Here is a 23,939-nt window from a genome sequence, read left to right on the forward strand (position 1 = left end):
ATGTTCTTTTTAGCAGCATCATATGACCCCTTTAAATAAAAATATAAAAAAATAATTAAAAAAAATTTAAAAGCACATACTAAATAAATAAATAAATCAAAGAAAAAAAAAACTTCAAAAAACAACAATAAACAAACACAATACAAAAAAACAAAACAAAGACAATCAATTAAATGCTGAAAACAAACCTGTTTAGTCATTCAGACAAGAAATTCTTATGGACAATTGATGCTAGAAACACTCTCAAACACACATGCTCACCACATCATGATGTGGAGGGAAGTCAAACGTATACTCTTTGCCCAGTATCTCACTGTATTTGTAATCAGTGTTCTTGGGAACATCATAGGCACCATAGTAATCATAATCCAAAACCTGAGAAAAGGACAAATCAATCAATCGCCTTCTGATACAGACCTCAGAGGTTTGAGTGGGTGGATGTGTCACAATGAACACAGAACAATTTCTGCCCTATAGAATGGTGCATTTGTGTGTGTGTGTGTGTGTGTGTGTGTGTGTTGAAATCTCACTGGAGCAGGTCCACCCCGGTTGAACCATCCGGGTCTCTCCCAACCGTGTCTCTCCTGAAACACACAGCCCTGTCCCTGTAGCACCTGTTAAACAACACAACCATCAAATATCAGGCCAAAAATAAACCTCAATCACTGTAGCGCTACATTCATTGCTATATCGCCACTGAAAATCTTATCTTCATTGATCTGTGTTTTTTCCTGTGATGTATTCTACATTGACGTCACAACTTCTGCTGATTCGTCACAAAGATATGTTATCTAGCTGGCTAGCGTAGATAAATTTAGCTGAGTTTCAGAAAATCATTTGCAATAGTCTTGAATGCATCAGTAAGAATGTGCTAAAAATTATAGATGAATTATTTCCATATATAAATAACATTTTACATTCAGTATAATATATATAACATTTTTATGAATACCAACAGTTTTAATGAACACTAAAATGTTTTAATTAAAACTTAACATGTAATGAAAAATACAAATATAAAAAATATAAAAATACTAGGGCTGTTGATCGACTAAAAAAGTATTAAGTGCAACATTAAAATGTATAACCAAATATATTTTCACACTAATTTTCAAATTAATGTGGAAACAAAGTCAGTATTTAAAATATCTGATATTTAATTTTTTTTTAAATGTTAGTACTTTTTATTAAGTACTATAAAAGCAAATATCAATGACACACTGATGCTTAAAATGGATTAATATTATATCCATAATTTTTTTTTTTTTTTAGGATAAAATTAGTAATTACACCCATGCAACATTGCAGTATCATTAAAATGGCAAATTATAAGATTTTTATTTATTTATTTTATTTAGCATTTATTAACAATTATTAACAACTCTGCATTTATTTATTTTTTAACACATTAAATGGCAAATATTTGCAGAAATAATTTTATTTTCCCTAAAAAAATACATGTTGTTTTTCACTTGACTAGAAACCCACTGACATTAAAACTACAATCAAGCTGAAATATGAGAAACTAGATCAGTTGGCCAACTTAGACTATGTGCCTTGCAAACCATCATCAAAATCATATTTTTAATGCATTTTTGAAAGCTTCCTTTGGAATTTTTACATTTTTTGAAGAAACTCACTGCCATGCTCAGCCAACTTTCCCAGTATTTTCTAGGCAGCTGGTAAGGTGTTGTGAGTAACTGTTTTCTTCACAATTTATGGTGTCACTCATGTCTGTATACAAATATACTGAGGGTTAGGGGTCCTTAATCATGTAGGTAAAAGTAATGTGATGCCCAAATCAATCCTGGTGTTGAGCAGAAATGCAGTTTAGGCCGTACAAACTTGTCCAGACAAGAGTTTCGGATGTGCTATCCTTCCCTCGCGCTTTTGTTTAGCACCGCTCGAAATAGCCCATCACGATTTCTCCAGCTATTCTTGAGCTCTAAAACAAAAGGAAGGAACTGGTCCACCCTCCATCACAGCCCCCCACACAGCACCAGATTCTCTCTTTCTGTCTCCCCGGCCAGAGAAACACCGGTTGCTAGGCAATTTGCCCTCCTTCTCCAGGCTTTTTTAAGTCCATAAATTTTTCTCCTGGAGTAAAGTATGAGCTGACGAGCTTTCCATGAGTCACGCACAGCGGCTCGTCGTCTTATCCAGCATGAAACGCTAGTATTTATTGTTTTTGGTACTGATAAGGCTAATGTTTCTTTAACAGGCTCAGGCTAAAAATATTATTTGCAGGAATTAATTCAGCTGCTGTTGCCATGCCAATGAGCCACTAGGGTACATGTTGTCCATGCCGTTACTTAACAGAGCAATTTATAGAAGTGTGTGTCAAAATACACACTCTTAGGTGCTGGTAGACACTGAGAAGAAGAAATGCAAAGCAAAAGTTTCTAGAGGTAAAAACAAACCTGACAAGGATCCTCATGCTTACAAGGTTTGCTGGATTGCTTTCCTGAGCATATCATGTGGTGTCAGTAATAGAAAGCTTGAGAGTTTAAGGAATAGATCACACAAAAATGAAAATCTGTCATCATTTATTCACCCTCATGTTGGTCAAAATCTTCAGTGGGAGACAAAAGGAGACGGTCAACCTCCAAAAATCACAAAAAGTCTTTCTTTAACAAATGGATAAAAACTAGGGCTGCACGTTATTGGAAAAAAAGTGATGTTGTGATATCTATTTTTTTCTGTGATATATATTGCGATTTTTTTTTTTAGGAATTCTCACAAAAATACTTGAATAGCTATTTTTTGGGAAAAAAATCATTCTAGAATACTTTTTTATTTTTTTACACATTTTATTATTATTCTACAAATGTAAACGTTTTAACACTTTTCAACAGAATAAAAAAAAAAAACAATCCTGGGTTTTCATTGGTGCATTCCCACTGTTTTTAACCCATTTAATAGACTATAAAATAATCAGATTTTTATTGTCATTATAAAATAATCAGATTTTTATTGTCATTATTATTGAATAAAAATATTAAACAAAATAATAAATAAATTGCAACACAACTATTGCACTGTAAAACAAAAAAGCAGGAGTATTTAATAATACATAATATTATTTTATAGCACACTTTAAAATTACAACACTACATTTCTTTGTCTTTTTTCATTTTCAAATGTTAAACCAAGCTTTTATTTTGGCGGTTTGCATATATAAATATATGCGCTGCCAGTTTCAGAGGGAAACATGGCACTACATTAATTTACACAAGAGCAGCTTGTGATTTCAGTACTTCACATATATTTATGCATATATTTACACACATATTTACATATACACTGTAAAAATGATATGATCAGTAAGTCATGGCAACTTGTGTTTTTACATTAACTCATCAAAATAAGTTGATCAATTTAAACTTTTTTGTAAGTTTTGTAACTTAAAAAATATAAATATATAAAAATGTATAAAATATAAATAGTTTTATAATACAAAAAACTATAAATATATTTTTATACAATATTATTCATTATATAGATAGATATTTTTTGTATATGAGATTCAACTCGATTTTTTAAGTCGGTTTAATGTAATTTAAGATGAAATGACTTTTACATCCAAGTTGATTAAACTAAAAACATTAACTGCTACCTTAAATTTTTAAGTTGAAATAGGTGAACATTTGTTACAGTGTATTTAATAATTCAATTCACGATTAGCAATCGCACAATATTTTGCAGTCCTAATAAAAACACACATTAAATAGAAAAGAACAGCCTGAACATTCTTTAAAATATCTTTGTTTGAGTTCTACAGAAGAAAGTCATCAGGTTTGGAATGAAATGAGAGTGAGTGAATGATGACAGAATTTTAATCTTTCCTCTAACACACAAAACGCTGCTCAACGTTTCTACATATTAATATGAATGAAGGGTGAAAAGTTAACTTTTGAGATTAGATGAAAGGCGGACGTCTTTATAACCAAGTTATATCGGTATCACATCCCTTTGCTAGCACTTAGCTGGATTAGCTCAGGAAGATTTCCAAGTTGGAAACAGATGAAATATTCAGGAGGAATGTCTAATTTATAGTCATCTTAGTGAGGCTCAGTGGTCTAAATGAACGCAGAGTGTTATTATTGCTAGCTATCTATATTTCAGCAGGCTATTATTCACAAGGATGAAGCCTTCTTGTGCGGCTTCACGCCTGGAGCCTAGCCAGAACAAAGCGGTATTTTTGGAAACACTTAAGCATCATCTTTTTAGCAGTAGCTTAGCAACAAGTCCTTCGAGCCCCACAGATGCTGGCAGCGAAACACTGGCTAATAGATTCACACATAAGACTTTTGGCTAGCTAAGTGTAAGCTAAGTTGCCAAGTTGTGAGATTTCTCAACTTAAATAATGATTTACACTTAAAGGGATGACGTTTTGATGTAATTAACACAATTTGTTCTCGGGACAGGCTTGTGGAAAGTTTGTGGTCTCAATACGAGCAATTACAAACTGACAGGAAGACGGCTGAGAAAGCAGGAAACTGAGACAGAGAGAAAGAGAAAATGAGGAAGACACATTTGTTTCCCATTAGTACTTAGCTACATTATTCTCTTGATGAAGCTAATTGAGCTCACTGCTAAAGGAGCGCTAACAGCAAAAAGTACCATATACCTGATATGCTCTGGTCATATTTCACTACAAAATCAATAGAAAATTAAGGATCATTTAAGACCATTAAGATTTTTTTTAACTGAGCCACTATTTTCATGACCTTAAATTCAGTTTAATTGTTACCACTGCTATGTACTACCATTTATACATTTGTGGTTGTTATTTTACTTTTTATAGATTTTTTAAAAGAAATATAGAAAACACTATTTTTGTGAAAAGTCATTCTAGGTGTATATGACTTTCTTCTTTCAGACGAATCCAATCGGAGTTATATAAAAAACTGTCTTTGATCTTTCAAGCTGTTTAATGGCAGTCTGCGGGTGTTGCAGTGCATCAGTCCAAAAGAAGTGAAATAAAGGGCATCCATCCATAATAAAAAGTGCCTCGCACGGCTCCGGGGGGTGAACAATGGCCTCCTGTAGTGAATCGATGCGTTTTTGTAAGAAAAATAACCATATTTAACCAGGCTGGACAGTGAGCTCAGAGCGTCCTGAATGCAGCTGACCTACGTAATACCTCTCATCTGATGTCCTGAGCTCAGGGTCATGATGCTCCTTTCACAGATGCGATTGTGCAGCCACTGAACACTGCATATTAACAGAACCTGTGTGTGTGGTGTTTCTAATACTCCTTCAGACTCTAGTAGAGTTGACAATCAAAAACTGACTCTTATTTAGTAGAAAGCATGATCTTCATGATGTTTGGTGTGGTTAATGGTTCCTAAATGTCTGAATTCTTCCACCAGTTTGGACAAAATACCATTTTAAAATATGTCAGTATAGTCTTATTTTGGGCTGCACAATTTTTTGAGATAACATTTTCTAATAAAAAAAAATCACAATTTAACATGATTTAAAAAATAAATAAAAAAAATTTAAAAAAAGCTCTAGGTTTGCTGTGCTTATGTGTGGGGCTGCACAATTGTGACAGTTTTAATAATATTTTATTAATAATAATTAATATTTAATTATGAATATTATTAATTGTTTCGTAATTCATATTTAAATTATTAATAATAATGAATAATAATTTACTATTTTAAATTTCACTGTAAAATCAAAGAGTATTTTAGAAAAACATAATAATAATAATTTTGAATTAGGACTGTAAAATTGCATTACATTACTACTAATATTTATGGTTGTCTTAATTTCTTCATGTTTAATTGTTAAACCATCCAGCTGTTATTTTGGCAGCAAACCGAATGGATGGCTTCTCTAAAGTTTCTCATTTGTTGACAACAGCTGGTTAGCACTTCACTCAAACTCTGGATAAGATGCAGAGATGAGTTTGTGCGGAGCATCATTTACTGTGAACTGAGCCAAAAACAAACAAAAAGACTAAAAACAATGGATCATGAGCTGCTCACATGTAAATGAACATGAAGCAGTGCTTCACTCTAAAACATGCAGTGCATATATTAATTAATTTGCAGCTCTTATGATTTAATAGTCACATTAAGTCATATTGTGATTTTGGTTTTATTTTGTGCAGCCCTAGACTGAATTGTAAACTAATCACATTCACAATCTTTGAGAAAGATTTAGAAATTAATAAGTTACTAGTTTGAATCATCTAACAACTGACTGACTCATTAAATAGTTCAGGGGTGTGTTTCCCAAAAGCAACTATGGTCGCAAGTTCCGTCGTTACCAATAGAGTTCAATGGAACTAACGACCATAGTTAGCTAATGATGCTTTTGGGAAACGCCCCCCAGAATAGTTCTTGACTCACTGAATCGCAAATAATTACTTATGTCACGACTAACTCAAAATGTTGAAATTAACCATCTCCCACTGGTCGGAAAAACAGATAGTCCCATCTCAAACACAGTAAATATAAAGTAATACTCAGAGAAATGCTTGTTTGCACAAAGCATACCTGATATCATATCCGTACATGTCTTTCTCGGGACGGCCGTGAATGATCCAGTGAGCCAGCTCTTTGCCGCATCCTCCTCCTAACATCATACCTGCCAATCAAATCACAGAGCATACGTCAATCATCATCATCCCGCCACGTTCATAACTGTCAGTCAACTTTATCCTACTTCAGACAATCAAACTTGTGTTTAACAACTTACAAAGTACCTCTCTAGAAACAATGTGACTCACAGCTGCCAATCAATTCATCACGAACGGTACCCAGAAGAGTTGTACCGTCAGAGTGAATCAATCTTTGCCATCTCTGAGCAGACAGGAGAGGAATAATGAACAGAAGCAGAGGAATACCAAGGAGGAATGAAGGACATCGTGAAGTGAGAGACAAATCAAACGGGGAGTGAAATGAATGTGCGACAGTATCTTGGAGTGTAAGAGTCACGGCGAGCGCCCGTGGAGATGTTGGCGGTGTCTCTAAAGGACTTTTGGCTCATTAGCTGGCTGATGACTTCATTAACATTAGCCAGCAACCACAGAGTTGCTGAGTAATGCCCGCCTTGAAGTCCATGCCACGTCACTGCTTTATCTCTTCAGCATTTCTAGAGCACTCATGACAAATCAGAGAGATGCTGCTTACAGCGCTGTCTTAGATGGCATTCACAGACAATGTGTTTTTGTGTTTAAAAACGTGAGATGCAGAAGAATGAAAAAGGTCTAGAGACATGTTTTTGAAAGTTTAACTTCTTGAAACCCTGTCAAGCCTGACATATGAAATAACAGTCAGAAAATTCTATTTTTTTTAAATGGAGCAATTTATTGAGCCTTTAGAAAAAATATTTGTAAAAAGTTTGTATATGTTTTTTGTTAGGCGTCATATTTCATACATCTTTTATGGCTTGTTTCCACCACAAATTGAAAAGGTAATTGTGACTTTTTATCTCACTATTTTATCTCACAATATTGAGTAAAGGCCCGTTCACACTAAGAACGATAACTTTAAAGATAACAATAAAGATATTAGCGTCCACACTAGCGAACAATATCGTCTGCTTATTCCAAGCGCACACTCGTCTGCCGCTTTAAATTCTTGAGCTCGTTATAGCAGAGTGGATTCTAATTGGGTGTCAATGTTTTGATCGTTCGTCAGCTGGAAAAAATCGTTCTGAAAGTGATTCCAACGATATCGTTTATCTGTGCCTTTATCGTTATAGCTGTGATTTGGACTGTGCTATTCTTTAATATTGAGAATGATTTTTAGAACTATATCTTATCTTTATAGTTATCATCCTTGGTGAGAATGGCCCTTAATTCTCGCAATTCTGAGAATAAAAAAGTCAAATGCAAGAATTGCATTTAATATTTATATTAAGAACTTTTTTTATTGTAACTCAGAGTTTATATCTGGCAATCAACTTTTTTAATGTGCAAAAAATGTGCAATTTAGTGCAATTACTGATATTTATATAGCAAAAAAAGTAAGATAATCAATTTTAACTATAGTAATCAATTTTATAATAGTATAACAGACTACTTACATAAAATGCATATAAATATCAGTTTGCAATCTATATCTCCCAATAATATTTCTTAGTAAGATGATATTTAAATGATTATTTCATGATCAAAGATCTGTAGTTCTTATTGTGGGGGCAAAATATATCATGTAATACAAAGATGATTGAGAGAACAAATAAACATTCCTCAAAAGCCTGACGATCATATTTGATACTTAGATTTAAACAGGATTTTCCTTAAAAATGATACATGGATAATCAAGTAAACCTAAGCTTCAGTCCGGTAAATATTAATCTTGAAAGATTACTAACAATATCAAAGTTATTATTTTTTCTAAGTTTTATTTATGGGCTTTTATGCTTTTATGGAGAGGAAAGTAGATAGCAGACAAGAAAGCATTGGGTAAAGAGGACCTCGAGACTGGAATCGAACTAGGGTCGTCGCAAACACAGTTGTGCTATGTGTTGGTGCACAAAGCTATTTCCGCCGACATCAAAGTTATTCTTATGTTTACTTTATAAAATCAAGGGTGGATGTTTAAGCGATTAAAATAAAAGGCCTTTTACTTGCTAAAAAAGTATAAACTATCAACCAGATGACAGAAAGATTGTGAACAACAGGTTTTTCAGCAAAGTTTTGATCATGTTTATAATTTACAGCCTGTATGCGTCATGCACGAGACTCTGCAAAAGATGCAAGAGCAACGGTCAAACACGTCTGTTTAGCGTGTTTACATAGAAAAGCCCCAAGGAAAAAAGGAGCACAATGTGATGCAAAAACATTTTCTGTTTGAACCTGCACATAGTGCTATTTATGTCACCAAGAACTGTTTCTGTTGAGAACTGCTTGAAAATTGTGAAATTTTGCATTTTTGTACCTCCCACCCAACCCTGAAACTTCCTCAAGGCGTTTTTGAGTTAAAGATTGTTCACCCAAAAATGGAAATTCTCATCGTTTACTCACAATCGTGCCATTCCGCACGTGACTTCCTTTCTTCTATAGAAGATAAAAGAAGATATTTTGACTCAGTGTTTTTGTCCATTCAATAAAAGTGGGGTCCATTTTTTTCTTTTTTTGACTTATACTGTATTGACAAAACAGAAGAAAGGAAGTCATACAGGTTTGTACCAACACAAGGGTGAGTAAATTATCATTTTTATTTCTGGTTGAAATATCCATTTCATGTGACTCGTTGCCTTTTCCAAATCACCATTAGAAACATTTACACCTCTAGAAATGGCCAACCAACCAGATTTCAGTCACTGACTTCAGCAAGCTCTTGCCATTTTGTGAGCAATATGCATCAGCCTACAAATGTCCTCGATGAAGAGTGCAGCACATGAGCCTCCCTGATGACTGCAGAGCCTCAACAGCCGTTAGTCTTTGGTCTGTGTTGAGCTACAGTTGAAGTCTTGGGGTAGGAATGAGAGCTCAACATTGCATGAGTTAATGCTACAATGTGGATAGACTTTCCCGTCTATGATTTCCTCTCAGGATACACACACACACACACACACACACACACACACCAGTTCTCTTTCTTCATCAAAGCAGCGACCAAATCACTAGCGGTATTTCTGCAAATGTCAGGGGAGATGAGAAAGAAAACAAGGGGGAATAAAATGAAAGAGAGAAGGAGGTTGAGAGAGAAGCAAGCTTCAGAGCGCTATATAAGACAACCTGATCACATAAATGTGTGTGTAGGTGCATGAGAATACATGGCTCTGTTTCAAAACCAGTAACTGCCTACATAGGTAGCTGCCTTCTAAGACAGCATCCTAAAGGCCCTGACATACTTCAAGTGAAATGTGTGACAATTTCAAACAAAATCTGGCCAAAACAGGTGTTTTGAGGTTTGTTTCCGTGGTCTGAAACATCTCGCCAGCACAAAATTTCCAGGAAAACTTTCCGCTGACTGTTTAACACCTTTGAAATGCCATTGGTTTATGTAATAGGTGGGTGTGGCTCTGGTGGCTTTTCAGGTTAGTTTGTTCACTCAGTCGGTCGAGGTCAGACACAAATAACATTTTTGTCACCTTTTGCTATTTTTTGTTGAGTGTTTGTTGTGGAATTGAGAGGAAAGCGCAGAGCACATATTTACATATTCATCTAAACGCTAACAGTATATCATTGCGCAGTTATTTCATACTTCTATAACTTTGCAGCAAGTTTTAACCGTGAAACCTCATGAAGGAATTTATTCAAAAAGCTTTACACACTGTAGGCAGCAAATGACATGAAGCCCACAGCAGCTTTAACCCACAACTGATTTAAGTGTAGTTTAATGTTAGCATGTTGCTAAGCTAACAGCTGATCCAATGTTTATTACACGGAACTATTTTTAGTCAATACTTGTTATTTGGTTAATTTCTCTCTTTGTTGACCATCTTGAGTGATTTTTTTCTCCACTGATCTTGCTGCATTTCAGGATTGCTTTCTCCCCAAAGGCTGCATAAAAACAAAGTTCTGTCATGAAACTCTAAATGACGCAGACTGATAGTTTCTAAGTGAATCTGATATAATCACATTGTGCAGCTGATTGGTTTCTTTTCACATCAGCAGTCAATAAGCTTGCTGCTCAACATTCAAATACTCGGCTAGTGCTTGCTTTAGCAGTTGCAGTGTGCTTCAGAAACCCTCCACTTCCCCAGCTCCACCTTATAGATCTGCTATGGGTTAATTTCATATATGTTATATACAGGGGTTCTTTCATACATGTTATATGTGCAGCAGCAGTATTTCTTAAATGCTCACAGCAGCATATCTGTGGATGTATTGGCAGTAGCAAGTCTTGGTACTTGCTCTGTCGCGGCAGCAGTGTAGCAGATCTGTTCCACCAAGACCAAACACATTAACATTGTCATGTATATTACCATGCTAAACTCTCAGAGAGTTGCCATGGCAGAAATATGATACTTCCTGAATGTCAAAATCTACCGTAAATGCTGTCTAGGTAGATGGCTTACTAGGTTTTGAAACAGAAGCTGCATCTGAAATGTAATACTGTCTGAATAGGTACTACATTTATTGATGAACTGAGAAAATGCTAATGCTAATTTAGCCTACTGTTAAAAATACTAGTGATGCACCGAAATACATTTTTTACTGAAACACCAAGACCAAATTAAAAGTTTTCATTTAGCCGAAAACCAAAACCAAAATATATATTTAATAAAAATGTTTATTTAATAATCAGTTAATGAAATGTATTCATAAACCAACAGTTTAAAAACATATACTTTTTAATTATATAATTATGTTTCTACTCTAATAGTTGAAATAAAAAAATAATAATTGTTGGCTGTAATAAAAACTTGTTTTCATTATAGATTTATTCAAAAACAATAAAGACTGAAATAATTTGGTCAATGATTCCACCCTCCAAACTCTTTAGTTTGAAATCAAATAATTTCCAGCCCAATATTTTCAGTTGCCAAAATCTTGGTGCATTAGAAATAAATACAGAAGAAATACTAATTCAGACAGCTGTTTTTTGCCTACTATATAGTAGGGAAGTCAGCATATTCAGATGCAGGGAGAGACTATGTGTTTTTCTCCAGAAGGGCAGCAGCTCTTAGCAATCACATCACCAATGGGCCACCATCTGCCTCAGATTGACCTCTTCTGCTACCACACACACACACACACACACACACACACCAGGTACACATCAACAGTCTGGCCATTTAACCGGTTGCCCTGAAACTCTTCAAGACAACTTTCACTTGACACGATGGTCATGCATACTGATGGACACACACACATAATAATATCCCACAGCTCTGATGCAATCACACCCAAGGAGAATCACTGATCAACATCTTAGGCTGTAAGTACCAGGCTAATACCCACTTGAAGCACTTCTCATTACAGTTTTGACATTCATAGGGTAAGCGTCTCTGTATTAGAATGCACCATTTTTCTCAAAGAGCAAAAGATGTGCAATTAATCATGGATTTCAATGCTTCTTTCAAGACTGAATGGTTTATCTAATGGTTTAAGGACGATATAATGGTTTGTCCAAAAATGAATAGTGACCTATAAATGAAAATGATGTCATCATTTATTCATCCTCATGTCATTCCAAATCTGCATGACCTACACTACTGATAAAAGTTCGACTGTATTTATTTAATGGAAAAATACAGTAAAAACCGTAATATTGTGAAATGTTATTACAATTTAAAAGAACTTTTTTCTATTTAAATATATTTTAAAATATTATTTATTCCTGTGATGCAAAGCTGAATTTTCGGCATCATTACTCCAGTCCTCAGTGTCATGATACTTCAGAAATCATTCTAATATGCTGATTTGATGCTCAATTATTATCAGTTATTATTGGTGTATTGGTAATATTGTTATCACTGTTTTTGCTGCTTAATATGTTTGTGGAAACTGTGATTTATAGCACAAAACTTTGATGAATAGAAAGTTCAAAAGAACAGCACTTATTTCAAATAAATTTTTGGTAGTAACAAACGTGTCTTCACTGTCACTTTGAGCAATTTAATTCATGTTCACTGAATAAAAGTATTAATTTCTAATTATTAGTTTAAGTAATAATCTCCAAGTATTCATTTTTTAAATCTTACTTACCCCAAAGTTTTGAATGTTTCACAGTTTCCACAAAAATATAATGCAGCACAACTGTTTTCAACATTGATTAATCAGCAATGTTTCTCGAGCAGCAAATCAGCATATCAGAATGATTTCTGAAGGATCATGTGACACAGAAGACTGGAGTAATGATGCTGAAAATTCAGTTTTGATCACAGGAATAAATTACATTGTAATATATTAAAATAGAAAATAGTTATTTTAAATTGTAATAATATTGCATTTTTTGATCTAATGAATGCATCATTGGTGAGCATAAGAGACTTCTTTCAATAACATTAAAAAAAAGCTTGATTATTCCAAACTTTTGTCTGGTAATGTATACAAAAAGATAAAAAAAGATAAAAAAACAAAACAAAAAAAAAAACAGTCCACACATTGAAGTCAATGGGGTGCAGACAAAAACAGCTCTACACAGTATAAAGAAAGTCAGGTTTGGAACGAGTAAATGTGTCTGAATTTCGACTGGTACTGTATATCATATAACATAACCAATCACAGCTTCTTGTACTCCTTTCGTTCCAGGAAATGAGTTTTGCATGCTGAGGTCAGGAATCGATGCGTCATAAAAAAGCAAGCATGCGTCTAGTATCTGATTGTGATTCGTATGGCCATGTATTCTGATCCGTTTACACGATCATGGCCTGTTGTCCGTCAGCATGTCTGAGGCCTGCAAGGTGACCCGGCCCCAAGCTGAGCACAATCAGCATTACTCCAGATCCGGACTGAGTTTCATCTGACCTTCAAAATCACGAGCCATCTGCATCCAAAAATACCACCTCAAAATGCTTTCATTTGCATTTTTTAGCTTGCATTTAAATGTAATGTAACAAGGACTGGGTGATATAGTACAAATACAGTACAAATAAAATACAATGAAAAATAGTCACAGGAAGCAACATCACGGTCCAGGACAGTCGCTAGTGAAAGACTGTGCACTGCACAGGAAGAGATGGATATTACTACAGCAGACTGGATGCTTAAGTACTGGACATGCAGGGGTCAGAGATCAAGTTGCGTTGATCTCGAGTAGGTGGCGTGTACATGGAGAGTGGGTGGGATTGGATTTTGCATGTGAACTCTGCAGGGTTTCAGGGTTAAATAATTCATTTGGCACTGGTCAGCTGTGGAAGAGAAAGGTGTGTGTATGTGTGTGTACTGTATGTGCGTTTAAGCTCCATGCTCTTACCTGCACTGTTGAAGCCACATCCAAGGAAAAAGCCTCTCACTTCCGGCGCTTCACCCATCAGGGGCTTGTGGTCTGCAGTGAAGGATTCTGGAGGAAAACAAACCAACCAAGAGAGTAAAAATACACTTCCATTTCAAAATACATTACCATTCACTGTATTTTTAACCAAAACTACAGAAAGAAACCTTATCTTTTAAATAAAAGAGATCAGTTTATTATGTTGGCAAACTTTAACGATCTCAACGCAAAACTCTGCTGCCTCTCAGATCATTAAAGGATAAGTTCACTTCCAGAATAAAAATTTCCTGATAATTTACTCACCCCCATGTCATCCAAAGATGTTCATGTCTTTCTTTCTTCAGCCGCAAAGAAATTAAGTTTTTGGAGGAAAACATTCCAGGATTTTTCTCCATACAGTGGACTTAAATGGTGGCAGAGCTAGAGCAAGCAGAGTATTTGTGGTTAAAAAGTGGATAAATATGAATTGTTTTCAGAAAATGACCGATCGTTTCGCTAGATAAGACCCTTATTCCTTGGCTGGGATTGTGTAGAGCCCTTTGAAGCTGCATTGAAACTGCAATTTTGGACTTTCAAATTGCTGGCCAACATTGAAGTCCACTAAACGGAATGTTTTCCTGAAAAAACTTAATTTCATTTATAATATTATAAAAGATTTCTATTTCAAATAAATACGGTTCTTTTAAACGTTCTATTCATTAAATAATCACATTTACCATAAAAATATGAAGCAGCCCAACTGTTTTCAACATTGATCAAAATTAATGTTTCTTGAGCAGCAAATCAGCATATCAGAATGATTTCTGAAGGATCATGTGACACTGAAGACTGGAGTAATGATGCTGAAAATTCAGCTTTGCATCACAGAAAAAAATTACATTTAACAATATATTCAAATAGAAAACAGTTATTTGAAATGGTAATAATATTTCACAATATTACTGTTTATACTGTATTTTTGATCAAATAAATGTAGACTTGGTGAGCAGAAGTGATGTCTTTCAGAAACATTTAACAAACCAAAAAACACACAGACCCTAAACTTTTGAACAGTAATGTACTGTTTTTTCACATCAAGATTTTTCAACATAAAATTTAACATGATAAATCATGGTGAAATATAACAATAAAACAGTCCTTTTGAAAATCTGAACTGCTGAAATAGTTACTGTTTCATGAATTCTTAATGTTATTCACTATGATATGTTTTATATTCATTTAGCCTACACAGGAGGATATTACATTAAGCAACAAACATTGTTCAGGTAACAACGTATTTACATGTCAGTTAGATACATTCTGGACTAGCATGTAGTGAAATTACGACTGTTTATGGAGCAAGAAAACTTGACTAACACTTTAAAAGCACTTCAGAAAGAAAAATAATTGCTTTGAGAGTTTATAATGCGGCTCTTTTAAAGCACAAAAGGTAAGAAAATAAGGGTGAGAGGTGGGAAACTGTGGCACACGGTGCTGCCGGAGGGTCAGATCAGATCTTTCTGAAAGGCTTTTTAAAAATGTATTGCTGCTGAGCGCTCACTTAATGGTCTATTCGTAACGGTCAAAGCTTTCAGTAGTAACTTATTGTGGGATGACCCTCAAAAGCATCGGAGACAGAGAGAAATGCAAAGGCGAATGAGTGCGAGGAGAAACAAATGCCGCGAGTGCAAGAGAGATTGAGAGGTGAGACAGAAAAAGAGAGATGAAGAGCAGAGACACACCTTTTCCATTACTCCACATGAGAAAGTGTTTTCCACAGCATCATTTGCTCTTTGAGAGCAAAAGGAGAGGGTGAGGCTGCAGCTATATTTTATTTATCCATCTTCCTCTCCTCCATTGCTCTTATTCATACATCACCACACACACACACACACACACACACACACACACACACACACACACACACACACAGCTATCACCGAAGCGCTCTGACTGCCGTCCTCAGAGGTCACCTCGTGGTGTCAAACACGGCTTCAACAACAGCATACCAAAGGCTTTAGAGGACAAGAAAGTGACTAAACATGATCCAACTGAGAATGTGTGGTGCGATCAAACCCTCCAAACTCAAATTACAACACTTTTGAGTTGATATATAGGAAGTCCAAAAGTGAGATCATTAGTGAAAATGCTGTAAATTTATCATTTTTAAAATTGCTTAATTGCAAATTCTATTATTATATTAACATTACAATTTGAGCAACTTCTGCTTCAATGAATGAAAGATTTGTCACAAATTATTATTTTACAAAATCTTGTTTCTTAGTTAAAAAATGGTTAATATTAGATTAATCACATATTTATAATGTGGTCCAAGGTTTTTTTTTCAATAAAATTTTTCTTCATTACAAATTACATTATCAGCATGAGTAAAAAGTTGTTTCCTTTTCATTTTATGTTATTTACATTTGAATAAAATAAAATATTTTTATAGAATACATTTATAGACTTTCAAAAGAAATCTATTTCAAATAAATACTGTTTTTTGTATAAAAAAAATTTAAATGGTCATTTAAAAAAAAGAAAAAAATGTGTCACGGTTTCCACAGAAATATTAAGAAGTAAAAACTATTTTCAACATTAAATGTTTCTTGAGCATCAAATCAGCATATCAGAATGATTTCTGAAGGATCATGTGACATTGAAGACTGGAGTAACGATGCTGAAAATTCAGTTTTGCATCACAGGAATAAATTACATTTTACAATATATTCAAATAGAAAACAGTTAATTCAAATTGTAATAATATTTCACAATATTACCGTTTTTACTGTATTTTTAAAGAGGATGCAGTTAATGGCCAGTGAGATACCGCGGTCATATAATTATTAAGAGTTAAATGGGATTCATGCAAAGTATAATGATAGCATAGCTGAATTATATATATGCTCAACATCTCGTTTTTAATAGCTGATGAGTGGGTGAATGGAGTCATTGCTAGCACTCTCTTAAAGGGATACTCCACCCCAAAATGAAAATGTAGTCATTAATCACTTACCCCCATGTCGTTCCAAACCTGTAAAAGCTTCGTTCGTCTTCGGAACACAATTTAAGATATTTTGGATGAAAACCGGGAGGGCTTGTGACTGTCACATTGACTGCCAAGTAAATTACACTGTCAAGGCCCAGAAAAGTATGAAAGACATCGTCAGAATAGTCCATCTGCCATCAGCGGTTCAACTGTAACGCTATGAAGCGACGAGAATACTTTTTGTACGCGAAGAAAACAAAAATATAACGACTTTATTCAAGAATTCGTCTCCTCTGTGTCTCTCCACATCACTGTAGCGCCATTTTGGAGAATATCCGCTGAACGCAAGCAGCGTACGCTCTTCTGTGTCAGCCACGCTGCACGGATGCGCTGTTTTCGTTCAAATCAAAGCGTAAATACACGTAGAAAACGCATCCTTGTGTCGCGGCTGACACAGAAGAGCGTACGCTGCTTGAGTTCAGCGGATATTCTCCAAAATGGCGCTACGGTGATGTGGAGAGACACAGAGGAGACGAATTGTTGAATAAAGTCGTTATATTTTTGTTTTCTTCGCGTACAAAAAGAATTCTCGTCGCTTCATAACGTTACGGTTGAACCACTGATGGCAGATGGACTATTCTGACGATGTGACCGTGTTGTAACGTTTGTTACAGAACAATTATTTTGTTTTCTGAATAGAAGTACATACTAATTGTGCTGAGAACGTTGTTTTAAATTTTAAGCCTGGTCACATCCTCCTGTCGCTGCTTTTCTTTCTTTTATTCTGAAGTAAACGAGTTTTCTACATGACCTCCGTGTAAGCGTCTAAATTCCTTGAACTTTCACTAACATTTTTTGTTGCCGAAACCCGGGACAGCGTCATGGAATAGTCGCGAAATAAGAATCTTGGAGTTAGATCGAATTTAGAAGTGAACGTGAATTGAATGATGGCGGAACAGTTAGAGAGGATATAAAAGAAGAGGAGAACGATCCGCAGCTCGGCAACGAAGCAGTTAGAAGAGGAGACTGGTAAAGAATCACCAGACTGTGATAAATTGCGCGAGTTGCTTTCAATATTATCGATGAAGGTGGACGGTTTAGTGGATCTTGATCCAGGCATCGGAACCGAAACTCCCACGGATGATTTGGAGAGGGAGATAGCTAGCACGCTGGATTACCAGGACCGCATTACTATGTGAAAATCCCGTGCAACGAGACTGATAGAGAGACAGTGCGATCAAGAGAGTGAACGGGTAAGAAATGTCAATGCAAACCACGAAAGATTGCCAGAAACCCAGTCTTGTCAAGTTACCCAGATTAGTTATTGAGAAGTTTGCCGGAGAAATAAGCAAATGGCAGGAGTTTTGGAGTCAGTATGAAGCCGCCATTCATTCTAACGCAGCGCTGTGTAAGAAGGAGAAATTTGCTTATTTGAAAACGTACCTAGCTGATGTAGTGGCAAATGCGGTCTCAGGGCTCACTCTAACAGACACTAATTACGACGTAGCCATTGAGTTGTTACAGAATAGATTTGGAAGGAAGGATATCGTCATCAGTGCTCACATGTCAAAATTGCTTAATTTGACTCCTGTAAAGAGATTGTCAGGCATTAAGGCCCTGAGAAGTTTATATGATGAATGTGAAATCGCTGGGTGTTCCATGTGACACTTATGGCAGTCTATTGTGTCCAGTGTTATTCCAATTGATGCCAGAGGACATTGCTTTAGCCTATACTCGTCAGTTGGACTCTGATGGTGAATGTAAAGTGCCTGAGCTTATTCAGTTTCTACAAAAGGAAGTGCAAAGCAGAGAGAGAGCCCTGCAACTTACTAAATCAGAAAGCTCAAAAGAGGACAGGCCATTAACCAATAGATCTTTCACCAATTCTGAAGTGACTCATGAACCAAGGCTCAAAAAATGGACAATGTCTTCTGCAGCTGCCCTGCACACAGCTACAGTAGTCATGCTCCCAAAGGTTGTGTATATTGTGAGAATCTGAATCATAGGCCTGAAAATTGCTCTGAATCCTCAGTGTCAGCTCAAAGAGACAAGCTGAAAAAATTGGGAAAATGTTTTGCTTGTTTAGGACCCAAACACATAGCAAAATTTTGTAGGGTAAAGGGAATTTCCAGTGCTAAGTGTGGACGTAAGCATCATTTGTCCATCTGTGAGCAAAATGACAAGCAGTCTGATGTTAACCATGACAGTGCAGAAGACAGTAACACTAGCTCTGAAGCTGTAGTGTCATCAGTGTCAAGCACTGTGAAACCAAGGGCTGATGGACAAACGACTGTACTGCTTCAGACCCTCTATCCACAGAAGTGTGGATAGAGGGTCCGGCAGGTAGAAAATTAGTACGTTGCTTGTTGGATGGAGGCAGTCAAAGAAGTTTTGTGCAAGAGTTAATTAGAGAGAAGCTGAATCTTCACACTTTCGGAGCTGAGTGTCCTGTAATTGCAGAACGTAACATTGTGAAGCTGACGCTTGAAAGTGTATAGAATACGAATCAAAGAACAGAAATCACAGCAATTGGAACTCCTCAAGTCTGAACTGCTGTCATGAAAGTTCCTGGGCCCTCATTTATCAACAGTGCGTAGAAAAGGTTCTATATTTTATCCTACGAATGAAATTTAGAATGTGCCTAAGTACAAGAAAATCCGTATTTATCAAACGTGCGCACGCAGTTCTTACACACGAGTAAGCAATCATTGTTGATAAATCCCACATGTGTGTAAGTAACATGCTCGTTCACGTTCATGGTCATTTGCATTTGGAAACACCTCCAATGAACCATATATGGTGACAACACCTCCCTTTATAAATCATGTGAATGTATGTGTCCTCACCGAAATCATGGCAAAGAAAGCGATACCGACTGAGAAGCTATTCTGTGCTCTCACTCTCAGCGCGGTCTTTGAAAACGCGTTCTTTGCGGAGCGCATTGTTTGCCAAGTCTTCCAATAACGCAAGATAAGCCATTGTACTGAGACAAACATTTGTCACAGCTGTCTTTTATAGTGTTTGACACCAATTACGCAAATTGTCTGTTTAAAACCAGACAAATAATCAATTGAGTGTTTTATAATTAAAGGAAACACAGGACATATGTGGATTGCTTAATGCATACTGTGACACTCTTAAATGCTTTTTACGTGTAGTGTCGCTATTCTATCACTAGATTCTCTGCATAAGCATGCTCAGAGGTGTGCTTATATTTACACACATTTCTACGTATAAGTACAAGTTGGTAGATCCCACACTTTGCGTGAAACTGTTCTTATGAACTCATTACGCACAAATCTGTGCGTACGCACTGTTGATAAACGAGGCCCCTGGAGAACATGTGCAAAAGAAGCTCGAAGCTAAGTGTCTGCAACTTGCAGATTTTTTCTCGGAGGACACTAATGATTCTGAGCTTTCAGTGTTAATAGGAGCAGACTATTACTGGCAAGTGGTGTCAGGAAAAGTCAAGAGATTAACCAAATCTCTTGTAGCCCTGGAAAGTATTTTCGGATGGGCTGTACAAGGACCAATTCCCATGTCTAGTGTAACAGACACAACATGCATGAAGCTGTACAACATTTTAACCAGACAGTAACCTTTAAGGATGGACGTTATCAGGTTGAGTTACCCTGGAAACCAGATAAACCAGAACTACCAAACACCTTCAGGGTGGCTAAGAAAAGGTTTGAAAAGTTGCAGAAAAGACTGAAAGCAGACGTAACATTTTTCACAGAATACAGAGATGTAATACAAGACTATTTACAGCAAGGCATTTGTGAAGATGTTCCAGTAACTGACTTGAAAGCAGACAAAACAGATACTGTTGAATACTATTTGCCACACCATGCTGTGCTTAGAGAAGACAAAACAACAACTAAACTAAGGGTAGTATTTGATGCATCCTCACACGAGGAGGGTTGGCCATCACTAAACGACTGGACCAAAGTTGAATCCTGATTTGCTAGATGTGCTTATCAAGTTCCGTTCACCGCTGACATCACCAAAGCGTTTTTGCAGATTGCTCTGGCAGAAAAGGAAAAGCATGCTGTCAGGTTTCTGTGGCTATGGTCCTCCATCTGATGACACTAAAAATGAGTTGCGCATTATGCGAATGTGTAGAGTGGTTTTCGGAGTTTCCCCAAGCCCGTTCCTATTAGCCGCAACTATTATACACCACATTCAACAAAAGGAGTCAGAACAGCCTAAGGCAATGGAAGCCTTAAGAGAATCGCTTTATGTGGATGATTTTATAGCATGCTCTCATGATGTGGACGAGGCTTACACTATTTTCCACATCTGCCAGAGACATCCTACTAGATGCAGGAATGAAACTGTGTAAATGGGTGACAAATTCATCAGAACTGAGAGCAAGATGGGCAGGAAGTGAAATGGAGCAAAAAATCTGGTATCGGATAGCAGTGGAAATGTGCTAAAAGTATTAGGTTTAGTATGGAGAGCAGAAAGTGATGACTTTGTTTTTGATTTCAAGCAACTGTTGAGTGTTTTGGAGGGGAAGGCCAACACAAAGAGAAATGTGTTGCAAACATCATCCTGCATTTTTGATCCTATTGGGTTCTTGACTCCCTTCACTATTAGAGTGAAATGTCTTCTTCAGGAAATGTTGGAAAGGGGACTTAGTTGGGATCACCAGTTACCTCCAGATTTAACAAGAGTGTGGAACTAGTGGTGTTCTGAAGTGCCCCAGCTTCACTTGATAGCTATATCAAGGTGGAATGAAATTGAGATCCAACCTAACATTGAAACACACAAATTGCATGTGTTTTGTGATGCTAGTGAAAAGGCGTACAGTGCAGTTGCATACTTGCAGGGAAAAAATTAAAGTGGAGAAACTGTAACCAGTTTTGTAGCATCAAAAGCAAGGATTGCTCCTTTGAAGAAGCTCACTTCACCGCATTTAGAGCTAATGGGAGCTTTAATCAGAGCTAGAATAGGACATAATCTGCTTCGTCCCTTGAAGATGGAAAAGCATCAAATTCAAATGTGGACAAATTCAGTAACTGAATGCATTACATTGGATTCAGAGCTCTGCACAAAAATGGAAACCATTTGTAGCTAATAGAGTAGCTGAGATTCAGAATCTCACAAATCCAGAATCGTGGTCACATTGTAACGGAAAAAAACAATCATTGGATTTAACGAAATATAAAGTGCTGCGAATAACAGCATGGATAAAGAGGTTCATAACCAATGCTCAATCCAGATGCAAAATCCAAGGTGAACTCACAACAGAAGAGCTACTTGCAGCTGAAAAATACTGGATAAGGATAACTCAGGAGCAGAGTGTCAGCAAGGAAATAAATTTGCTCAGACTAGGTCAAATGGTTGACAAGGACTCTAAAATTAAGGATTTGAAACGGTTCTTAGATGAGGATGGACTCATTAGTTTAGGAGGACGATTGCAACAGTCCGAGTTCAGTTTCCGAGAGCGGCACCTATGGGTGCTCCCCACAAAGTTTTCATGAAACAGTGATGCATTCAGGGTTAAGAGACACACTGGTTCAGGTGAGAGAGAAATATTGGATTTTACATGGTCGACAGCTTGTGAAACAAATTGTAGGACACTGTCATGTTTGTAAAACATTAACCGCAAAACCAGCTCAACAAACTATTGCGCCTCTGCCAAGGGATAGACTTACTGAAGCGCCACCCTTTACTGGCGTGGATTTTGCTGGCTATTTATATGTCAAATCAAATGCGACATCAAAAAAGGCATACATTGCACTTTTTACATGTACTGTTACTCGGGCGGTGCATTTACAATTAGTGTCAGATCAGACCACAGAGAAATTTCTCCTCGCTCTGAAAAGATTTATAGCAAGAATAGGTCTATATACTCGGACAACGCAAAAACATTCAAAAGGGCAGACCAAGATTTGAAAGAACTGTGGAAGTCCTTTAAAATCTCTGAGCTTACGGAGCTCTTTTCTTCAAGGTTTATTCCTTGGAAATTTATTGTGGAGCGTGCTGCTTGGTGGGGAGGCTTTTGGGAGAGACTTGTTAGATCAGTAAAAAATTGTCTGAAAAAGGTCCTAGGAAAAAACTCACTAAACTTTGAAGAGATGACTACTATATTGACAGAAGTGGAAGAAGTTTTGAATTCTAGACCACTTTCATACATACACAGTGACACACAGATTAGCCCCAACCTTTAACACATTCACATTTCTTGATAGGAAAAAGACTAACCTCTCTGCCACCGGAAACTGTGGTCTCAGAGTCAACTTCCTCAAATCTAACCAAAGATCATGCTGTACGCCGATGGAAGTACAGACAGAGACTCCTGACAACCTTTTGGAACCGTTGGCGTAAGGACTATTTGCTGGACTTAAAGTCAGCACATAAAGGTGATTTCATAAAAGCTACTATGCTGAAGGAAGGTGATGTTGTCCTAATTGGAGAAGACAAGGTACCTCATCAACTTGGAAAATGGGAACAATTGAAAAACTGAATTCAGGACGTGATGGCCTGGTGTGCTCATGCAATAGTCGTACTTCATCAGGCAGTGTGTTAAAAAGACCTGTGCAACTTATATATTCCTTCGAATTGTGTTAATTAAACATCCTTAAAATAAGTATTGATGAACCTAGTTCATTGGGCGGGAGGATGTTGTAACCTTTGTTACAGAATAATTATTTTGTTTTCTGAATAGAAGTACATACTAAGTGTGCTGAGAACGTTATTTTAAAATTTAAGCCTTGTCGCGTCCTCCTGTCGCTGCTTTTCTTTCTTTTATTCTGAAGTAAACGAGTTTTCTACATGACCTCTGTGTAACCGTCTCAATTCCTCGAACTTTCACTAACAGACCGACAGCCATTACAGTGTGTTAGCGTCATTTCACACCTGTCATCTTTTATTACAGCCAGTAAAGGTTGACTGAATCTCTGGAGAGAGCCGGATAGGGTTGGGTATCGTTTGGGTTTTTTTAGATACCGGTGCCAAATGGAAACTTTTAAAATGGTTCCGGTGCCTAAACGGTGCCTGAACCTATACTTATTAAAAAATAATTAAATAAAAATTCCCCAAATAATTATGGATTGGCCATTAGCACAATAAACACATGATGTCTGTTTCATTCATACTGGACGCCAGAGGGC

At 36.5% G+C, this 23,939-nt stretch overlaps 1 pseudogene; it reads right to left on the reverse strand.

Annotated features, from left to right (window-relative positions):
* LOC107686477 (sarcosine dehydrogenase, mitochondrial-like) overlaps positions 1-23,939 on the reverse strand; it is a 38,951-nt pseudogene that overhangs the window by 1,748 nt on the left and 13,264 nt on the right.

Source organism: Sinocyclocheilus anshuiensis, unplaced genomic scaffold (genome assembly GCF_001515605.1).
Source record: "Sinocyclocheilus anshuiensis isolate Anshui unplaced genomic scaffold, SAMN03320099.WGS_v1.1 scaffold838, whole genome shotgun sequence".
Classification (NCBI taxonomy): Eukaryota; Metazoa; Chordata; class Actinopteri; order Cypriniformes; family Cyprinidae; genus Sinocyclocheilus; species Sinocyclocheilus anshuiensis.